The sequence below is a fragment of the Denticeps clupeoides genome, chromosome 11, assembly GCF_900700375.1.
Source record: "Denticeps clupeoides chromosome 11, fDenClu1.1, whole genome shotgun sequence".
NCBI classification, from domain to species: domain Eukaryota; kingdom Metazoa; phylum Chordata; class Actinopteri; order Clupeiformes; family Denticipitidae; genus Denticeps; species Denticeps clupeoides.
In genome coordinates this window covers 4,862,613-4,883,767 of record NC_041717.1, presented here as the reverse complement: position 1 = coordinate 4,883,767, position 21,155 = coordinate 4,862,613, and the positions used below count along the sequence as shown (strand labels likewise).

Here is a 21,155-nt window from a genome sequence, read left to right as displayed (position 1 = left end):
GATGCAGCACTCTTAAAATTGCAAAGCTTCTGAAGTGTGATCATCGAACAATCAAGCGTTTCATTCAAAAAGAAGCGTGTGGAAAAACCAAGGCGCAAAATAACTGCCCATGAACTGAGAAAAGTCAAGCGTGCAGCTGCCAAGATGCCACTTGCCACCAGTTTGGCCATGTTTCAGAGCTGCAACATCACTGGAGTGCCCAAAAGCACAAGGTGTGCAATACTCAGAGACATGGCCAAGGTAAGAAAGGCTGAAAGACGACCACCACTGAACAAGACACACAAGCTGAAACGTCAAGACTGGGCCAAGAAATATTTCAAGACAGATTTTTCTAAGGTTTTATGGACTGATGAAATGAGAGTGAGTCTTGATGGGCCATATGGGTGGGCCCGTGGTTGGATTGGTAAAGGGCAGAGAGCTCCAGTCCGACTCAGACGCCAGCAAGGTGGAGGTGGAGTACTGGTTTGGGCTGGTATCATCAAAGATGAGCTTGTGGGGCCTTTTCGGGTTGAGGATGGAGTCAAGCAGTGGTACAGGAAGAAGTCTGCATCCTTCAAGAAAAACATGATTTTCATGCAGGACAATGCTCCATCACACGCGTCCAAGTACTCCACAGTGTGGCTGGCAAGAAAGGGTATAAAAGAAGAAAAACTAATGACATGGCCTCCTTGTTCACCCCATTGAGAACTTGTGGTCCATCATCAAATGTGAGATTTACAAGGAGGGAAAACAGTACACCTCTCTGAACAGTGTCTGGGAGGCTGTGGTTGCTGCTGTACGCAATGTTGATGGTGAACAGATCAAAACACTGACAGAATCCATGGATGGCAGGCTTTTGAGTGTCTTTGCAAAGAAAGGTGGCTATATTGGTCGCTGATTTGTTTTTGTTTTGTTTTTGAATGTCAGAAATGTATATTTGTGAATGTGGAGATGTTATATTGGTTTCACTGGTAAAAATAAATAATTCAAATGGGTATATATTTGTTTTTTGTTAAGTTGCCTAATAATTATGCACAGTAATAGTCGCCGGCACACACAGATATCCCCCTAAAATAGCTCAAAATAAAAACAAACTAAAAACTTCTTCCAAAAACATTCAACTTTGATATTAATGAGTTTTTTGGGTTCATTGAGAACATGGTTGTTGTTCAATAATAAAATTATTGCTCAAAAATACAACTTGCCTAATAACTCTGCACTCCCTGTATTTGTTCAGAACGGGATAATATACTGTTCTGCCTTCCTCACTAAGCAGCGTAATTGGTCAGCCTATTAAATGCCTTCCCCATCAACGAGACGTGGTTCTATGATTCTAAAAATGTTGTTTATTGAGGTGAAACTGAAAGAACAGGAAAATCACATTACAGTATGCGATAACATACAATAACATATATCAACAATAACAAGATGACATATAACAATATGTTTTGGTATGTCATACGGCCTGCCCACAAATCGTGTTCAAAGTGTAAAAAGTAACGAAGGCCTCGCCGAGACACACAATCTGACATATTGGATGTGTTGCTACCACCAACAGTTGTCAGGAAAACATAGGAAATAGGGAAAAAGGCAAAAAAGGCCATGTCTTGCATTTGTGGCTGCCACGCTAAGACCGTGAAACGCACAAAAAGGCCTGAAGGCCTGACCTCTCCGCACAAAATGACACAAAACGTGGCCAAACCATTAAAAGTGTGAAAAGCTTTGGTTTCAGAGCACACACACGAATTTCATGTCAGGTCGTGTGGCTTTTCGTTCCGCACGGTTTGACATATGGCTTGGCTCGGCCGGGTTTACGGTCTGCACGCAATTCCCCAAAAAGCGTTTTCGGAACGCGTTTATTATTCTTGTCCAAAATTGAACTTTTTTGGACTTTGTGTCCAGACGGTTTGACAGACAAAAAAGTTTTTAAGACCGACGTTTTGATATATTTGTCTCTGTCTGACTTACAGATCATGCACAAATTTGAAAAAACAAAAAAATGTCAATGGGCAAGAAAAAATGTATTTATTTATTATGTCAGCCTTTTTTCGGCACTTAATGCGGGTTGTACCGAAGCACGCACACCGGCGTGCTACATATCAAAAATTAGTACTTTATTGTGTGAGGTGTGCTATTACTTTTATAAGCGATCGGACTAGGCGTGGCCGAGCTATTAATGCTCAAACAGGGTCATTTTCCCATTAGAATGCATTGAATGCTAATTTTAGCATTGGTAGCATTTGTAAAATGGGGCTTCTTTTAAGTGATACTGCAGTACCACTTAAAAGAAGCCCCATTTTACAAATGCCACGCCCGCAGCTGTGACCAATGCCCGGACAGGCCCATCAAAATTTCCTCTGGAATTTTCGTTTATAGTCCTAAGATTAATATCGATGACTCAATATTAATTAAAAGAACGTGGCTATATACACACTTCCAATAAAGGAATAATAAAATATTACCTGGAATAGAACTAATATTTTAACATAGTGAAGATGCTGAGCGAAAGGGAGAGAAAAATAGAGCTCAAAACGCAGCAACTGCCGCTCAGATTCCGCTGAAATGCACTTCCAGTCTCTCTCCGTACGCATTACCCACAGCTGCCGGTAGGTGGAGACGGACGCCACAACAAACACTGCAACAGATATAGATATAATCTAAATCTAGGATGCAAATGGGAAATTCATCAAATTACTGTGCATTAAATTAAATGAAATATTGAACTGCATACTAAATATGTCTAGTCATTCACAAAATAAAAAAAACATTCCACTCTGTCTTTGTAAACTGCAGTTACGTCTTGTTACGTTCGTTAGTTTACATATTTTATTTTTTTATATTCATCTCAACCATTTAGTTCTGCGGATATTACCCTCTCGGTTTTCGTCCAATCAGATTTTTAGAACTCTCATGTGATTGGCTGATAAAAATGATGACGTCATCGCTCTACTGTATAAATACCTTTCAGCCCCAAACTAAAGAAGCCTCCCTCGGATAAGGACGTAGCAGGAACAGCAGGACCGAGGACCGAACGGAGAGGAGGATTACAGGATCCCCGCGACACCCAGTGCACGACGGCGAGGATTCATGGATGAACAAAAGGAACGCGCGACTGACGGAGACGAGTCCTGGTTACAGTCGTGGGTAAGAATAACAAAAAAAGTTCGTCATCAACTTATTTTTACGGCGACCAGAACCGTCCAGACTTCCCTCCAACTAACCGTCCGGTCTCTGGACAGGTAAAACACCCAGTTTCACCTCACAAAAAAGCAGGTTTTATTTCCCAGCCGTACAAGAGGAGCCCTCACGACCGAGGAATCAGGTAGAATTACGAGACGCGACGTCAGGAAAAACAACCAGGTCAGGTGGAGGACAGACTTTAAAAAAGAGGTGAATTAGGGGACAAGGCTGTGAGATTTATAGAGGAGGTGAAGTCAGATCAGTCTTCAGAGTTCCTGAAGTCCATCTTTGTCTCTTATGGAAAAATATGAATCTCGACTTTTTTAAAGGGTGTATTATGAGTATTACTGTTAAGGTTTTTTTTTCTTTACTCTTTTTTGTGACTGTGTAGTCAGGTCAGTCTTTAGAGTGCTTTATGACTATTTTAATATAGTTTTATTTCTGTTAAGGTATGAATCTCAATGTTTTTTTTACTGCATGTATGACCTCATTTGTAGGATTGAGGAAGGTAAATATGTATTTCAGAAAGAAAAGTGAGGTGGGTCAGTGTGAAAGCAGGAATTCATTTAGGTAAATATAGAGGTCGGCAGGTAAAAGTGCTTTGTTTGTAATAATAATAATCTAAGGGGTGTTTTATGAGTATTACTTTTTTATAAAGGTATGAATCTTTTTAGTCAGATCAGTCTTCTCAGTGCTTTACATCCATTTTTATGTTGGTCATGTTTGGAAAGGTATGAATCTTTTTTTATTCTTTTAACACTTGTCTGTTGTCAATTAAGTTTGATATTGTTTTTTTTTATGGTATTAATCTAGACTTTTTTTACTAATTATTTTTAAGCTTAGTTGCAGGGTTGTGTTTTATTAACAATTGTGTCAGTCAAGAGCATTATTGTGTTTAGTGAAAGTATGAATCATGATTCTTCAGTATTAATGGGCTCATTTGCAGGATTGAGGTGAGAAAATATGTATTTTATAAAAAATGTGAGGTAGGTCAGTGTGGAAACAGGAATTTAGGTAAACATAGAGGTATGCAGGCAGGTAAATTCTGATTTTGTAGTAATAATTTAAGGGGTGTATCATGAGTATTACATGAGTATTACTGTTTAGTTAAGGTATGAATCTTTTTTTTTTCTTATTTTTTCTTTGTGACTGTGCAGTCAGATCAGTCTTCAGATTGCTTGATGTTCATTTTTATGTTGATCACATTTGGAAAGATATGAATCTCAACATTTTTACTGTGTTTATTAGCTCATTTGCACGATTTGCAGTGATTGTGTGGTGTCAATTAAGTGTAATATTGTGTGTTTTCTTTATTATAATTTCAGGTTCTTCTGAAGTGTGAATTAGAGGCAGGGTGTATTGATTGTTTTGTGAAGTTGGAGTCAGATCAGTTTTCATAGTGCTTGAAGTATGTAGGTAGATACGCAGGTAACGAGCTCTGTAAGGATTACTGTCAATTACAAGTTTGGTTGCGGGTTTGAGTTTTATTATCAATTGTCAATCAAAAGTAATATTGTGAGAGTATGAATCGTGACCTTTTTTTACTGCATGTATGAGCTCATTTTTCTCTTTTCTTTGTTACTGTGTAGTCAGGTCAGTCTTTAGAGTGCTTTATGTCTATTTTCATGTAGTTTTTTTCTGTAAAGATATGAATCTCAATGTTTTTTTACTGCATGTATGAGCTCATTTACCGCATTAAGGTAGGTAAATATGTATTTCAGTAAAAAAAGTGAAAACAGGAATTCATTTAGGTAAATATAGCGGTATGCAGGCAGGTAAAAGTGTGTGTTTTTTTAATAAGGATAATCTATGGGGTGTTTTATAAGTATTACTTTTTTATAAAGGTATGAATCTTTTTCTTTTCATTGTAAACTGTGTAGTCAGATCAGTCTTCTCAGTGCTTTACATCCATTTTTATGTTGGTCATGTCTGGAAAGGTATGAATCTTTTTTTATTCTTTCACTGTTTTATTTAAAAGCTTAGTTGCTGGATTAACACTTGTCTGTTGTCATATAAGTTTAATTTTGTTTTTTAATGGCATTAAGACTTTTTTTAATAATATATTTTTTTAAGCTTAGTTGCAGGGTTGTGTTTTCTTATTAACAACTGTGTCAAGAAAAAGTAACATAGTGTTACTTTTATTTATTTTACTGTATTTATGAGCTGTATTTATTTGCATGAGAGGTTAATATATATTTCAGAAAAAAGTGAGGTAGATTAGTGTGAAAACAGGAACGCATTTACATAAATATAGAGGTATGCACGCAGGTAAATGTGGTTTTGTTGTAATAATAATTTAAAGGGTGTATTATGAGTATTACTGTTTTATAAAGGTATGAATCTTTTTTTATTTTCTTATTAGTGTGAACTGTGTAGTCAGATCAGTCTTCTCAGTGCTTTACGTCCATTTTTATGTTGGTCATGGTTGGAAAGGTATGAATCTTTTTTTATTCTTTTACTGTTTTATTTAAAAGCTTTGTGTCTGGATTGTAGAATTAACACTTGTCTCTTTTAATTAGTTTAAATAGTTTAATTATGTGTTTTTTAAAGCTTTGTTGCAGGGTTGTGTTTTCTTATTAACAACTGTGTCAAGCAAAAGTAACATTGTGTTTTTTTTTTACTGTATTTATGAGCTCATTTGCAGGGTTGAGGAAGGTAAATATGTATTTCAGAAAAAATGTGAGGACGGTCAGTGTGAAAATAGGAATGCATTTAGGGAAATATAGAGGTATGCACAGAGGTAAAATGGGTATTTGTAGTAATAATAATTTAAGGGATGTATCATGAGCATTATTGTTTTGTAAATGTATGATTTTTATTTTAATGTGGGGTGTCAATTAAGTGTAACATTATGTAGTATTTTAATTTCAGGGTCTTCTGAAGTGTGAATTAGGGGCAGGGCATATTGACTTTGTGAAGGTGATATTGTGATATTGACTTTGTGAAGGTGATATTGTGATATTGTCTTTGTGAAGGTGCAGTCAGATGAGTCTTCATAGTGCTTAAAGTTGGTAGGTAGGTATGCAGGTAATGAGCTCTGTAAGGATGACTGTTTATTTAAAAGCTTAGCTGCAGGTTTCAGTTTTATTAACAATTGTCAATCAAAAGTAATATTTTGTTTAGTGAAAGTATGAATCGTGACCTTTTTTACTGTATTTATGAGCTAATTTGCAGGATTGAGGTAGGCAAATATGTATTTCAGAAAAAAGTGAGGTAGGTCAGTGTGAAAACAGGAATTTAGGTAAAAATAGAGGTAGGCAGGCAGGTAAGTGTGGATTTTGTTCAACAATTGTGTGGTTTCAATCAAGAGTAATATTGTGTTTTGTGAAGGTATGAATTGTGACTTTGTTTACTGTCTATAAGCTCAGTTGCAGTATTGTTGAGTATTAACAATTGTTTTGTACTGCTAATGGTTTACAATTAGTAGTAACAATTGTCAAATTAACAAACTCTTAGAAAATATATCAGCTCTATATGGTTTTTGGTGAGTCACATCTTAATGCCATGGTGATGTTAAATTGTGATGTGAGATTTTGTTACGTGGTTTGCACATGGAATCATTGAATAATTTTAATAATTCGCCGTGTAACAGGAAATTGCTGTCATTCACACATGTAACGTCCAAACTTAATCAAACTTGATATGACTGATGAGGGTGGCCCACTCACTATCTTATTTCCACCAAATGAAGATGATCCACAGTGACAACATCATGGTTACCAGGCAGGGTGAAGTATTGCCCTGGTCCTCCAACTCCAATTAATTTGAGTGTAATGTTCTCTCATTTCTTGCTACAGGTGACTTGGGAGCAGCAGTCAGCTTCAGCGACATAGACAGAAGAAGCGAACTCTTCCCAAGGACCAGCAGGAGGAGGAGGGGCAGATTGGGAGTGAGAGCCACTCACCAGAACAACATGGGGTGGCATTTGGCCTGCTTACTAAAGCTAACAGGTAAATTCCCCGTCATGTCCCGCCCCAAATTCTTTCTGCCGTGATGTTTCTGATCAGGTCTGATTTTATTTCTGGCTGTGTGTTGCAGGATGTTCACCTCTTCTGTCTACATTCCTGTAGCCAATGGCAGCAGGTCTTTCGTTTTCTTTTGCATCAGTTTGCCGAGTGTATACTCGGTGCGCCCCACCACTGGCACAAGAAGAAGGGCTGTAAACAAGGGGAGAGCTGAGAGTGACAATTCTTCTCTGTGATTCTGGTTCGTTTTTTTGGATTGTAATTAGCAGCTTAGACCGTCATAAACTGTCCGTGTCAAAAGCTGTGATTAGGGCAGCAGGATCAGGAAGGTGACACCCCGGAACCAGACACAAGTAGATCATTCATGACTGACCAACACAATTTCTGTTCTATGGAATTCGTGACATGGTGGTTTTAATGGAGGTAAGAGAGAAGCTGGGCAATCAGACGGACGTCTGGAGTGCAGAGATCATTTCAGGACCATCCCGTGGAGAGAACATCTGGAGAGAGTGGCATACGAGGACAACGAAGCTGAGGAGGGAATAGAAATATGTTGAGGGCAGTGGTGGCCTAGCAGTTAAGGAAGCGGCCCCGTAATCAGAAGGTTGCTGGTTCGAATACAGATCTGCCAAGTTGTGACCGAAGTGCCACTGAGCAAAGCAACGTCCCCACACACTGCTCCCCGGACGCCTGTCATGGCTGCCCACTGCTCCCTCAGGGTGATGGTTAAATACAGAAGACACGTTTCGTTGTTAATGTAAGTGTTCTCATTGTTTTTTTTATTTCATTGTGTTGAAATGCCCTTTTTTATACTTTATTTATATTTTTGCTGTATGTTCAATTGATCTTATTAAAACTGTACATAGTTCCGTTTTTAATTAAATGATTTGAATTTGTAACTGCCGGAGTTCGGGGACGCATTTGCAGGCACGCGTCGGGGAGAGGGAGGCCGGAGGTGAGTTGGGACGGGAGTGTAGTCGTGGACGCGCCGCAGTGCGGCGTGGAGGGAACTAGGGCTTCGTGGGGGGGTAGCGGGGAGATCGTCTTGTCACAAGGGTCAGGCAAACTCAGTGTCTGGTTCCGTGCAAGCTCCGCCAAGAGGAGGTGTTGGGACCAGGAGGTTGGTCGGGCCGAGCAGTAGCAGCGAAGGTAGGTCTCCACCTCCTGGTTGACCCTCTCGGTTGGGAGTCCTGGAAGGGCAATGAACCGGGCCATCTTGGAAAAACGGTCCACGAGTACCATAATGGTGGTCATCCCTCTTGATCGTGGCAGTCCCGTGATGAAATCCATGGAGACATGGGACCATGGGCGATGGGGGCGAGGCAGGGGAAGGAGAAGGCATTGGGGTCTTTGTGTGTCGGCCTTGTGTGAGGCGCAGGTGTTACAAGCGGCAACGTATGCCTGTACGTCTGAGGCCAGGCCTGGCCACCAGAACGTCTGCTGAATGTTGGCCCGGGTGCGCTGACGTCCAGGGTGTCCGGCCAATGGAGTGTCATGCCCCCATTGTAGGACGCGTGGTCGGAGAGGGGGTGACAAGTACATGAGGTTGGGAGGCGTTGTCCGAGGTGGGGGGTGGTGTGTGTGATCCGCAATCACCTCTTGCATGAGGGTCCAGCGTACGGGGGCCAGTAGGAATGGCTGGGAGAGGATAGGGGAGGACGGATTGTCCTCAGCCTCTGGGGTGTACCAGCGGGACAGGGCATCAGCCTTCGCATTGTTGGTGCCGGGGATGTAGGATACGGTGAATTCGAACCGTGTGAAGAACAAGGCCCACCGTGCTTGCCGTGGGTTAAGGCGTTGGGCGTTTTGGAGGTACGGCAGATTTTTGTGGTCTGTCAGTACCAAAAATGGGTGGACTGCCCCCTCCAGCCAATGGCACCACTCCTCCAGGGCCAGTTTGATGGCCAGGAGTTCCCTGTTCCCGACATCATAGTTCCGCTCCACCGGGTTTAGTCTTCGGGAGAAGAAGGCACATGGGTGCAATTTGTGGTCCAGGGGGTTGCGTTGCGATAGTACCGCCCCCACGCCTAGACTAGACGCGTCGACTTCAACGACGAATGGGAGTAGGGGGTCTGGGTGGAATAAGATGGGGGCTGTGGTGAATAGCTGTTTGAGTTGGCTGAATGCCTGTTGAGCTTGGGGGTTCCAGTGGAGTCGGGTTGGTTGGTTTTTAAGGAGGGAGGTCATGGGTTGTGCCACCTTGCTGAAGTTGCGGATGAAGCGACGGTAAAAGTTGGCGAATCCGAGGAACTGTTGTAGCTGACGAATGGTGGTGGGTACAGGCCAGTCCGTGACTGCGGTTGTCTTGATGGGATCCATGGCAATTCCTTGGGGGCTGATTTGGAACCCCAAGAAGGAGATTTCCGCTGTGTGAAAAGTACTCTTTTCCAATTTCACAAAGAGACGGTTTTGTAGAAGGCGCTGGAGGACCTTTCTGACGTGGGAGATGTTGGGTGAGTAAATTAGAATGTCATCTAGGTAGACGAACACAAATTGATCCAACATGTCTCTGAGGATGTCATTAACGAGCGCCTGGAAGGCGGCTGGGCTGTTTGAGAGACCAAAGGGCATTACCAAATACTCATAGTGTCCGGATGGCGTGATAAAACCCGTCTTCCACTCGTCCCCTTCCCGGATCCGAACGAGGTGGTATGCATTCCGGAGGTCCAGCTTGGTAAAGACGGTGGCCCCTGCCAGGAGATCAAAGGCAGTGTTCAGAAGTGGTAGGGGGTACCTGTTCTTTTTAGTTATCGCGTTCAGCTTCCGATAATCAATGCATGGCCGCAGTCCCCCGTCTTTCTTACCCACAAAAAAGAACGGGGCAGCAGCTGGAGAGGTGGAAGGACGGATTATGCCGCTAGGGAGCAGGTCAATCGCTAGATCATAAGGTCTATGGGGGGGCAGCTCTGCTGCCTTGTCCTTGTCAAAGACCGCAGCAAGGTCATGGTAACAGTCAGGGACCCCCAGTAAGGAGGAGGTGGTGTCATGTGGAGATCGAGGTGTGGTCTCTGGCAGCTTTTGGGTCACATTGTCTCTAAGGGGCGTGGTTTCAGCTAATGGGCGTGGTTTGCAGTTTTGGACCGGGGTCTTGGTCCTAGGCAGCGAGCATGGCATGGGTTGAGGGGCGTGGCCGAGTCTCACCGTTGCTACATGTGTGGGTCCAGAGCGGTTCGGGGGCGTGGCCTGTCGGGGTTGGTGGTGGATGCATTGGCGTCCCCACTGTTTGATGGTGCCTGTGGTCCAGTCAATGTGGGGCTCGTGGGTGGTCAGCCATGGGTATCCTAACACAATTGGGTCATGGGAGGTCGTGGTTAAGTAGAATGTCATGGTTTCCACATGATTGGGCTCAAGGCAGATTAGTAGGGGTTTGGTTTGGAAAAGGATTCTCCCTGAGCCCAACGGGCTGCCATCCAGTCTCATAACCACACGGGGAGGATCACACCGGGAGACGGGGAGCTGGAGTCGGGTGGCCAGATCGACATCTATCAAGTTCATGGCCGCCCCGGAGTCCACCAACGCTCGCCCCTGATGGTGGCCGGGTCTGGGTTTATTCCAGCAGACGATGATGTGAAGTGAGCAGCGGGTGGTGGCTCTGGGAATGGCCTTGGTCCTTGCCAGGGGGCTCCGGACCTCAGGGAAGCGTGTTTTTTTTCCAGATGGGTGTGGTTTGATTCGACGGTTGGGACAGACGGCGCTGAGGTGGTTAGGTTCTCCACAGTAATGGCAGTGTTTCTGCTCTTCTTGCCGCTTTCGTTCCTGGGGAGTGAGTGGGGGTCGGGCTCGGCTCATTTGCATGGGTTCGTAGGATCCACGGGGGGGCGGAGCCCTAGGGGCGTCATGCAGGCGCGCGACAGGGGCACAGTGGAAAGGGGCGTGGCTACGCCGTTCTTGGTCGCGCTCAGCGGGACGTCCGTCTATGGACGTGGCCAGCGTGATTATACTGCTCAGCGTGGTTCCCCAATCGCTATTTACCATGTCGTCTTTCACCACCTCCCGGAGGCCTTGGTAGAACACGGCGGGGAGCGCGGCGTCAGTCCACTCACTGTCGTTCGCCACGGTTCGGAATTCAATCGCGTAATCGCTCACGCTCCGATTTCCCTAGCGTAGCGACAGGAGCCGCAAAGATGACGCGCGCCGCCCGGTCTCTCCCTGAAACACGGTCTGGAGGCGGTCCAGGAAGGCGGGGACAGACAGACAGATCGGGTCGCGTCGCTCTACCAGCGTCGTGACCCAGTCCAGCACGCGTCCGGTCAGCTGCGTAATAATATACGCGACCGCAGTTTCTTCGTCAGGGAGGTGGGCGGCTTGGAGGCGGAGAAGCAGCCGGCACTGCATGATAAATCCGCGACAACTCTTGGAATCACCGTCATAAAGTGGCGGGGGGGCCAATCCTGCCAGGGTGGACATACCTGACTCTGGAGTGGAGACTGCAGGACCGGGACAGCTGGGCCGGGACTGCAGCGCGTGGACATGTACCGAAAGGTCAGCGAGAGCGGAGCTGACCTGGAGAAGTGCACGTTGTTGCTGGAGCTGCGTGTCTTGGTGATCCTGGATGGCGATGTGCTGCAGCTGTAGGAACGTGGTCAGCTGACCGAGCGTCTCTTGCATGGTGGACATGCCTGCTGCGTCAGGAGATGGCCCGCTCTTACTGTCACTGCTGGAGTTCGGGGACGCATTTGCAGGCATGCTGGGAGCAAGGGGACAAGTCGTCACACGGGGAGCAGACATAGGACGCGCTGGGGAGGAGGACCGGAGGCGTTTGGTCGGGGAGAGGGAGGCCGGAGGTGAGTTGGGACGGGAGTGTAGTCATGGACGCGCCGTAGCGCGGCGTGGAGGGAACTAGGGCTTCGTGGGGGGTAGCGGGGAGAACGTCTTGTCACAAGGGTCAGGCAAACTCGGTGTCAATGGCAGGCGAAGGTCGTGGTGTCGAGGTAGAATCTGTCAGGAGATCGTCGTAACAAAGGGGGCAGGCAAGGCTCGTGGTCGTGGATTCTGGTCAGCTGGGCGTGGGAAAACAAGGCTAGCGTCTCTGGGAATAAATTCAACTCAAAGAGCGGGCAGCGTCTCCTCGGGGTTACCTGACTTTTATACTCTACGCTGCCCGCTCTCGTTTCCGCTTCCGGGTCGCCGTCTCTCTGTCTGGTCTGGTGCTCTCTGGTGGGCTGGAGGTGTATTGGCTGTGACAGAATTATATTGCTGTTGCTTAATTAATTGCTGTAGCAGACATTTTTTAACCTATATTATATATGGGGAAATTATATTTGACCCATATTATATGTTCAATTTAAGTATTATATTTAAAACACATGAAATGTTGATTTTGGTTTGAGATTTTTTTGAATGCTCATAGATTCCCTATCTGACAATTATTTTAATTTTTTTTCATTGTGTTATGAAACACAGTTTTATTTGATCCTGACCATTGTGTATGTTTGGTTTATTTGAAATTGTGCAATTGTCCTTCCACTGTTACACACTGACTGGTTATTGTGTTTAAATGTGTCTCTGTTAAAGAGGAGGGGAATTTACTGTTTATTCAGGGGAGGTTATTCTGCAGTCTTTTGTGAAACAATCTGTAAAAGTCACCTTGAAGTGATGTTCACAACTACAATTCACAACAGCATTGTAAAGACCAAAAAACGTAAGATTTACATTAATGTAATGTTACCCGCTCTTATTTTGATAACCCCTTTGTGAGCGGAAGTACGGTAACGGAACTGAGCTTGAGGTAAGACAGAAGACGCGAAGTAAAGCAGGAAAGGCTCAGTGGGAACGCAGAGAAAAGGACAACCGAAAAAGTTAAAAGCAACAAATCTAGCATCAGTTGATAAGGGAACAAGGTTTGTAACGATGACTAAAGTATATTTGAGCATCTTGTAATGTTTGTGAGAAAAGACGTGATTTGTTATGCTAAGGGAAAGAAATATACTAACGTAAGGTGCTGTGCATGACTGGGGATGTGATCGTAATTATTGGTATCTGCTCTTGCTTAGCTCTTACGTTGGTTGATGACACGGACGGCTTCAATAAATCATCATTTGACCATCAGTTCTGGCCTTCTCAATATTGACTGACTGCTACAGTAAGAGCTTGACCGCCGCCTCCCGCTGCACTACGTGGTTTAAGGTATAACTCGCGACGTCCAGCAGGTGGCAGAAGTTGGTCACAAATTCACAACAATACATTAAAGATCCAATCACATGCAAAGAACAAATGTTAAGTGAGCTTCAAGATAAAGCTCAAAGCATGTCAGACTTACCAAGACGTTCTGAAAGAGTTAAAGTACAAACTGAAAGGATGCTAACATACCGAAAGGAAGAATTGAGCCAAAAGGAAAGGAGACTAACAACTCTTTATGAACAATGGAAAATGCAAGTTCGAGAAACAAGAGAAAAGCTAAAGACAGATATCACAGACGAAGAGATGTCAGAACTTGCAGACATAATAGAACAAAGGAGAGACAATATATTGATGTTCTATTCAGAAATGAGAAACCAAGTGGCACCAGCATCTGACATAAGGAGAACGATTGATGCATGTGAAGCAGTAACTCATGAAGTTGTAAGAATAATTCTGGAGAGAATAAGTGGTGTTGATGGAGATTTAATGCAGAGCGTGAAATAACTCGTTTACGTGGACTTTTACAGCGTGACTATGCCTTGTCCATATATGGCTCGACCGCGGCATCAAACCACAGCCAACGATCCTCAGCTTCACAGCTTACCGCAAAGCGAGCCGAAGCAGCAGCGGAATTAGCAGCAAAAGAGGCAGAATATGAGGTTGTATTAGAGGAACAAAGACAAAGAGAAATGATAAAGGCTCTAGAGGAGGAGCACAAGGAACAAATGGCAGCGCAAAATTCAGAGCTGGAACGCTTAAGAGCGCAGAAGGAAGTAAAAGCGGCTCGAGCCAGGTTGGAAGCATATGATAGAGAGTTATCACTGGTGGAGGATGAACAGTCAATAAAAGGCGAACTTCACACCCAAACAGCCCATACCAGCTCTCACTTCATTCCTGTGCAAACAGCTCACTCGGATGTCTCTGAGCTAGCACAAGCAGTGCAAGACAGCATAAAAATGAACAAACTTCCCACGCCAGAACCAACAGTGTTTAGTGGTGATCCAATAAATTTCATAGAGTGGAAATCCACATTCATGTCCGTGATTGAACGAAAGGGCCTCTCAGCGGCAGATAAAATGTACTACTTAAAAAGATATGTAACTGGGTCGGCTCGCAAATGTCTTGAAGGAACTTTTTTCAGAAACGATGAAGAGGCATACAAAGATGCTTGGGATAAACTAAACCAAAGATACGGTCAACCTTTCATGATACAAAAGGCATTTAGAGAGAAGCTAGCGAATTGGCCAAAGGTGCAGTCCAGAGACGCTGATGGATTAAGGAACCTTGCAGATTTCATAAATGCATGCAAGCTTGCTATGCCTCACGTAAAGGGACTACAAATACTCAACGACTGCGAAGAAAACCAAAGATTGTTGCACAAACTACCGGACTGGATAAATGCAAGATGGAATAGACAGGTAACAAAAACTTTGATGGAGGGTGGTGAGTTTCCAAGTTTTTGTGATTTTGCTTCCTTCCTCTCATTAGAAGCGGAAGTTGCTTGCAACCCAGTCACCTCCATTCACGCACTTCGCCGCACTGAAACAAATATTGATAAAAGGAGTACAAGGGTAATCAGTGGGAGTAAAGCAGGTGTATTTAACACAAATGCAACTGTACAAAGTGACAAACAGACAATAACAAAGACACCTAAGAGTTCTCCATGCATGTTGTGCCAGCACGCACATCAGCTTCACAAATGCCCAGACTTCTTAAAGATGTCTCCAGAAAATAGAAAGAAATATGTGAGAGACAATAAACTTTGTTATGGCTGTCTGAAAAAAGGACACCGTGCTAAGGACTGCAGACGCCGCCTCACTTGCGAAACCTGCACAAAGAGACATCCTGTGTGTCTTCATGATGAAAACTACAGTAACGGTTTGCAAAGACAAACACGTGGGAGTACGGAGAATGCAAATCAAGGTAACTCACCTGTAACTGCAACAGCCATGTCACTTAATGTTGCCAGATCAGAACAGACCGTCAGCACCTCAATGATAGTCCCAGTATGGCTGTCAACCACCACCAATCCACTCAAGGAAAAATTGGTCTATGCATTATTAGACACTCAGAGCGATGCTGTCTTTGTGGATCAGGATGTAACGCAGGAGCTGCAGGCAGATGTTTGTCCAGTAAAACTGAAATTGACTACCATGATGGGTAAAAATGCTGTCGTAAGTAGTGGAAGGGTGTCTGATCTCTTGGTGAGAGGTTACAACTCAGCCACAGTCATAAAGCTCCCCACGGCATACTCCAAGGATTGCTTACCTGCTAACAGGGAACACATACCCACATGTGAAACAGCCAAACAGTGGAGTCATTTACTGCCTATTGTAGATGAGATCCCTCCACTCCTCAGTTGTGAAGTGGGTCTCCTTATAGGTTACACCTGTCCCAGGGCTCTTGCACCTAAACGAATAATCTTAGGAAAAGATGGTGAGCCCTATGCTATTCGCACGGACTTAGGATGGAGCATAGTAGGCAACGCAGCGCTTTGCAATGAAACGGTTATAGACAGCAGCCTCTGCCACAGAGTCACAGTTAAAGAAATCCCTCACTCCACTCCAGCAGATGCAATACTTGCTCTGGAAAGAGATTTCAAAGAGACGGACAGAAACGAAAAGACTGTATCACAAGAGGATTTAATATTCCTCCAGAAGCTTGAGCAAGGCATAACACAGACGGAAACGGGACATTTGGAGATGCCATTGCCATTTAGAGAAAAGCCACAAATGCCAGATAACAGACAACTTGCTGAAAATAGACTAAACCAGCTCAAACGCAAACTCATGAAAGACGAAAAATACAAGGAGGATTACAGGAAATACATGAATTACATCATCGAAAGAGGTGATGCAGAAGAGACTGATGATATCGGACTCCCTGGCAAGACATGGTACATACCACACCATGGCATCTATCATCCAAAGAAACCTGACAGGTTACGTGTGGTCTTCGACTGTTCCGCCAAACACAAAGGTACCTGTCTTAATGAACATTTACTGATTGGCCCCGACATGATCAACAGTCTTATGGGTGTTCTTGTGCGCTTCAGACAGCACCAAATAGCGCTGATGTGTGACATCGAGAAAATGTTCCACCAGTTTCAGGTCAAAGAAAGCGATCGCAATTACTTGTGCTTCTTATGGTGGAAAGATGGTGACATAAACAGCCAACCGCAAGCATACAGAATGACAGTTCCTCTCTTTGGCGCTGTTTCGTCACCTTGTTGAACTGAAACATTTAGCCAAAGAGAACAGCCTTGCATATCCTGCGGGCTCACGGTTCATAACAAGAGACTTCTACGTAGATGACAGCGTCACCAGCGCAGAGACAGTCAAGGATGCTATACAACTGGCAAAAGAAGCACGTGAATTGTGCGCAAAGGGTGGATTAAGGTTACACAAGTTTGTGTCCAACAACATCAACGTTCTGAATAGTATTCCGACCTCAGAGCATGCCACAGATACAAAAACAAAGGACTTGACATTTAATGAAGCACAGACTGAAAGAGCACTTGGCATTTACTGGAACGTGGAGGAAGATTGCTTCACGTTCAACATCACACTAAAAGACCAACCACCAACCCGGCGTGGCATCCTATCCACAGTTGCGGCAATATATGACCCCCTTGGATTCATAGCTCCTTACGTGCTCAATGGCAAAGGAATCCTCCAAGAAATGTGCCGCCAAGGAACGAATTTGGACGACCCGATACCAGAGCATCTCAGGCCACGGTGGGAGCGCTGGAAGGGAGATCTTCACAATTTGAGAAAATTACAAATAAGCAGATGTTATGTTCCTGCAGATTTTGGAGATGTGGTGAAAAGAGAATTACATCACTTTTCTGACGCAAGCACCACAGGATATGGACAATGTTCTTATCTCAGACTCTTAAACAAAGACAAGGAAGTTCATTGTGCCTTCATTATGGGCAAAGCACGTGTCTCACCCACAAAAATCACCACAATCCCAAGGCTGGAACTTACCGCAGCCACAGTGTCAGTCACCGTGAGCAACATGCTGAGAGAGGAACTACTTTATGACAATGTCGAAGAGTTCTTTTGGACTGACTCTAAAGTGACTCTAGGATACCTAAATAATGAGGCAAGGCGTTTTCACACCTTTGTCGCGAATAGAGTGCAGAAAATCCGCAACAATACCACACCACAACAATGGTTTCATGTGCCTACTGCCGAAAACCCAGCAGACATGGCTTCCAGGGGCATGTAAACGAACTACTCTCATCCAATTGGCTTACTGGCCCTAAATTCCTATGGGAAAGAGAAATACAACACCCACCAAAGGAAAATATTGAACTCCTAGTAGGAGACCCAGAAGTGAAAAAGGTGCAGACACTAAGTACACAAACTGCTGAACATGCAAGCCTTAGTGACCGCCTCAGAAAGTTCTCATCCTGGTCCCGCGCAGTCAGTGCAGTAGCACGTCTCAGACGATACCTGCTTAAAGACAAATCAAACACGATCACCACTGTGACAGAAAGACAAAATGCAGAAACTGTCATTATCAAGGACTTACAAAGACAAGCATATCAAAATGAAATAGATACACTAAACAAAGGCAAACAACTATCAAAGAACAACAAAATGCACAACTTGGATGTTTTCTTGGACAAAGATAATGTGCTTAAGTTGGGAGGAAGACTACGACATTCATCTCTCCCAAATTCATTCAAACATCCAACCATCATTCCCAGAGAACATCACATCGCAAAACTGATAATTGCCCAATGCCACGAAAGGGTCAGTCATCAAGGAAAAGGCTTCACGATGAATGAGATACGATCCAGTGGGTATTGGATTCCAAGGTTAAGCCAAAAGGTTGCATCCTATATTCGCCAGTGTGTGTTTTGTCGTAGACAAAGGAGACCTGTGGAAGGACAAAAAATGAAAGATCTACCCACAGAGAGAATTGAACACACTCCACCCTTCACATACTGTGGTATGGACGTTTTTGGGCCGTTCCTGACCAAACAAGCACGGAAAGAACACAAAAGGTATGGCCTCCTTTTCACATGCTTCTATTCACGTGCAGTCCATGTTGAAATGTTAGAGGATCTGTCAACAGATACTTTTATAAGTGGACTCAGATGTTTTATTGCCATAAGAGGCTCAGTCAGACAAATAAATGTGATCAGGGTACCAACTTCATAGGTGCCAAAAATGAGCTGAACACAGCACAAAGTGGAATGGACGCTGACAGACTGACAACCTTCCTTGCAGAAAAACAATGTGAATTCATCCTAACAACCTCATGCTAGTCACGCAGGTGGAGTGTGGGAACGACAAATACGAACTGTAAGAAATGTTCTTAATGCAACATTGGCTCTCACACCCCGGTCGGCTCACTGATTCTTCCCTCAGAACCTTCTTCTATGAAGCAGCTGCAATAGTAAACAGCCGCCCCATAACAACAGACAATCTCAATGATCCACAAAGTTTGGAGCCTCTTACTCCAAACCACCTTGTCACAATGAAAACCTCAACGGCTCTGAACCCCCCCCCCCCCCCCCCCGGACAGTTCGTTAAAGCGGACTTGTATGCACGCAAACGATGGCGTCAAATACAGTACTTACTCGAGCTGTTCTGGAGCAGATGGAGACAGGAGTACCTTCAAAACATTATGACCAGACAAAAATGGAACACGCCTAAAAGGAACATGCAAATAGGTGACATAATAATGGACAAAGATGACATGCGACCTCGATCCCAATGGAAGCTTGGCCGAATCTTGGACACTGTAGAAGATACAGATGGACTTGTCAGAAAGGTTAAAATAGCTTTTGCTGACAGAAATCTTACCAAAGGAGGTCAGCGTGTGAATAAAATGTCAGTGGTAGAACGTCCAGTTCATAAGTTAGTTCTGCTGCTGGAAGATAGTGGAATGTAAATTCCTGATGATTGAGTGTATGGACATTCTCAAGTTACAGTGTTAAGATGTTTACTATGTTATTCTTTTTGTGACAGTTTTTTTTTATAAATTATTTGTGTTTCATATGTTCAACAGAAAATAATTTGATGGGAGTGTAAAGACCAAAAAACGTAAGATTTACATTAATGTAATGTTACCCGCTCTTATTTTGATAACCCCTTTGTGAGCGGAAGTACGGTAAACGGAACTGAGCTTGAGGTAAGACAGAAGACGCCAAGTAAAGCAGGAAAGGCTCAGTGGGAACGCAGAGAAAAGGACAACCGAAAAAGTTAAAAGCAACAAATCTAGCATCAGTTGATAAGGGAACAAGGTTTGTAACGATGACTAAAGTATATTTGAGCATCTTGTAATGTTTGTGAGAAAAGACGTGATTTGTTATGCTAAGGGAAAGAAATATACTAACGTAAGGTGCTGTGCATGACTGGGGATGTGATCGTAATTATTGGTATCTGCTCTTGCTTAGCTCTTACGTTGGTTAATGACACGGACGGCTTCAATAAATCATCATTTGACCATCAGTTCTGGCCTTCTCAATATTGACTGACTGCTACAAAATACGAAGACAATATAATTAATTCTTCTTGATCAGGAGAGTCCTGGTCCAGGAAACAGGGAGGAAAACGCTACAAACATTTTACCAACTTTTAATAAACAGAAAGATGTAAAATTAATCCTTGACACAAAGACAAAGCAGTGTGGCCAAGAAGAAGTGCAGGGTAGACTGCTACTGTGAACAGGGCGTCTGTCTCGTGTATTTCCTCCCTTCTCTTCCTTCCAGTCCTGAGACCAAACCAAGGTTGCACTGCCAAGAAGCCGCTTGGTTAACGGCAGAACACATCTGAGATGTTCTGATAAAAAAACCAAGATAGAATACAGCCTTCTCCAAAAAGACAAACAGCGCAATTCCTGTTTCAAACTGGGGACAGGGAAATTCATGACAACCTGAAACTTTGACCTTGACTCACTTCGTCTCCTAAGTAGGTCACTTTCGCTTGAGGGTTAGTTACACTGGCTGAAGGCGCTTAAAAAAAGTTCTAATTTCTCAATGTTGCTGGTCCAGGTGGATGAATAGATTATATTACAATCTGAATAATCTTCACAGAAAGGGACTCCAGTGACATATGAAGCACTAGAAGGTAGCAGGCGCATTACGTAACCCAAATGGCATCACCGAGCACTGCAGACAGTTATCAGGTGCAGAGATCTCAGCAGCACGAGGAGTCACCAGAACCTGCCAGTAACCTGCAGAAGATCTCATTTCATGACAACTCGGGCTGCACCAACCTTGTCTACGCAGTCTTCCATTCGAGGAAAATGGAAATGAATCTGGTTTAGTGATCGCATCAACCTTTCAGTTATCAGTACCGAACCGAAATGTCCCCATCAGGCTTATGAACCGTAGGCATGGACTTCTCCAACAAGTAGACGTACCTCCAGATGTGTCAGAGAACAAAGCGGCATGTGGCTGAATTAACCCAATAACCTTCCTGCAGTCCTGTGGGACAGATGAGCTTCTAAATCATGCAGAATTTCACCTATTCTGCAGCTTCGTCCTGTACCACTATGTTCTCTCTCGCTCAACGTAGCTTTTCAGCATGTTGATATGGCACGAGTTTTCAGTTTCCTGTTCGGTCTCATTCAACTTCGAACCCACCACATATGCACCCACAACCTTGCCTGAGAGAAGAGCCCCGATCACCCGAGTCTTCATGGAAGTGGACCAACACAATCTGAAGTTGAGCTTTGTCATTTCAGATATATTGTGTCTGACCGTACAACGTTTCTCCAGAACCTGGTGTATATGTAACATGAAACAACGTTACAAACTGACATAAGTGCAAACAAACAATACATGTAGACAACAATGAGACAGACAGCGATAAAGTCGTGAAATGAAAAGTAGAAGTGCTACATCAACAATCTTACTTAAGTAAAAGTCCTAAGTACTTACTTTTAAAT

General features: G+C 43.9%; 1 long non-coding RNA gene across 1 annotated transcript in view; it reads left to right on the top strand.

Moving 5' to 3' along the window:
- The first annotated feature begins 3,043 nt into the window (after positions 1-3,043).
- Positions 3,044-21,155, top strand: part of LOC114798987 (uncharacterized) — a 19,059-nt gene continuing 947 nt past the window's right edge. The window contains exon 1 of the long non-coding RNA XR_003751164.1: positions 3,044-3,123. This is a non-coding gene — a long non-coding RNA (uncharacterized LOC114798987). The remainder of the gene's footprint in view (positions 3,124-21,155) is intronic.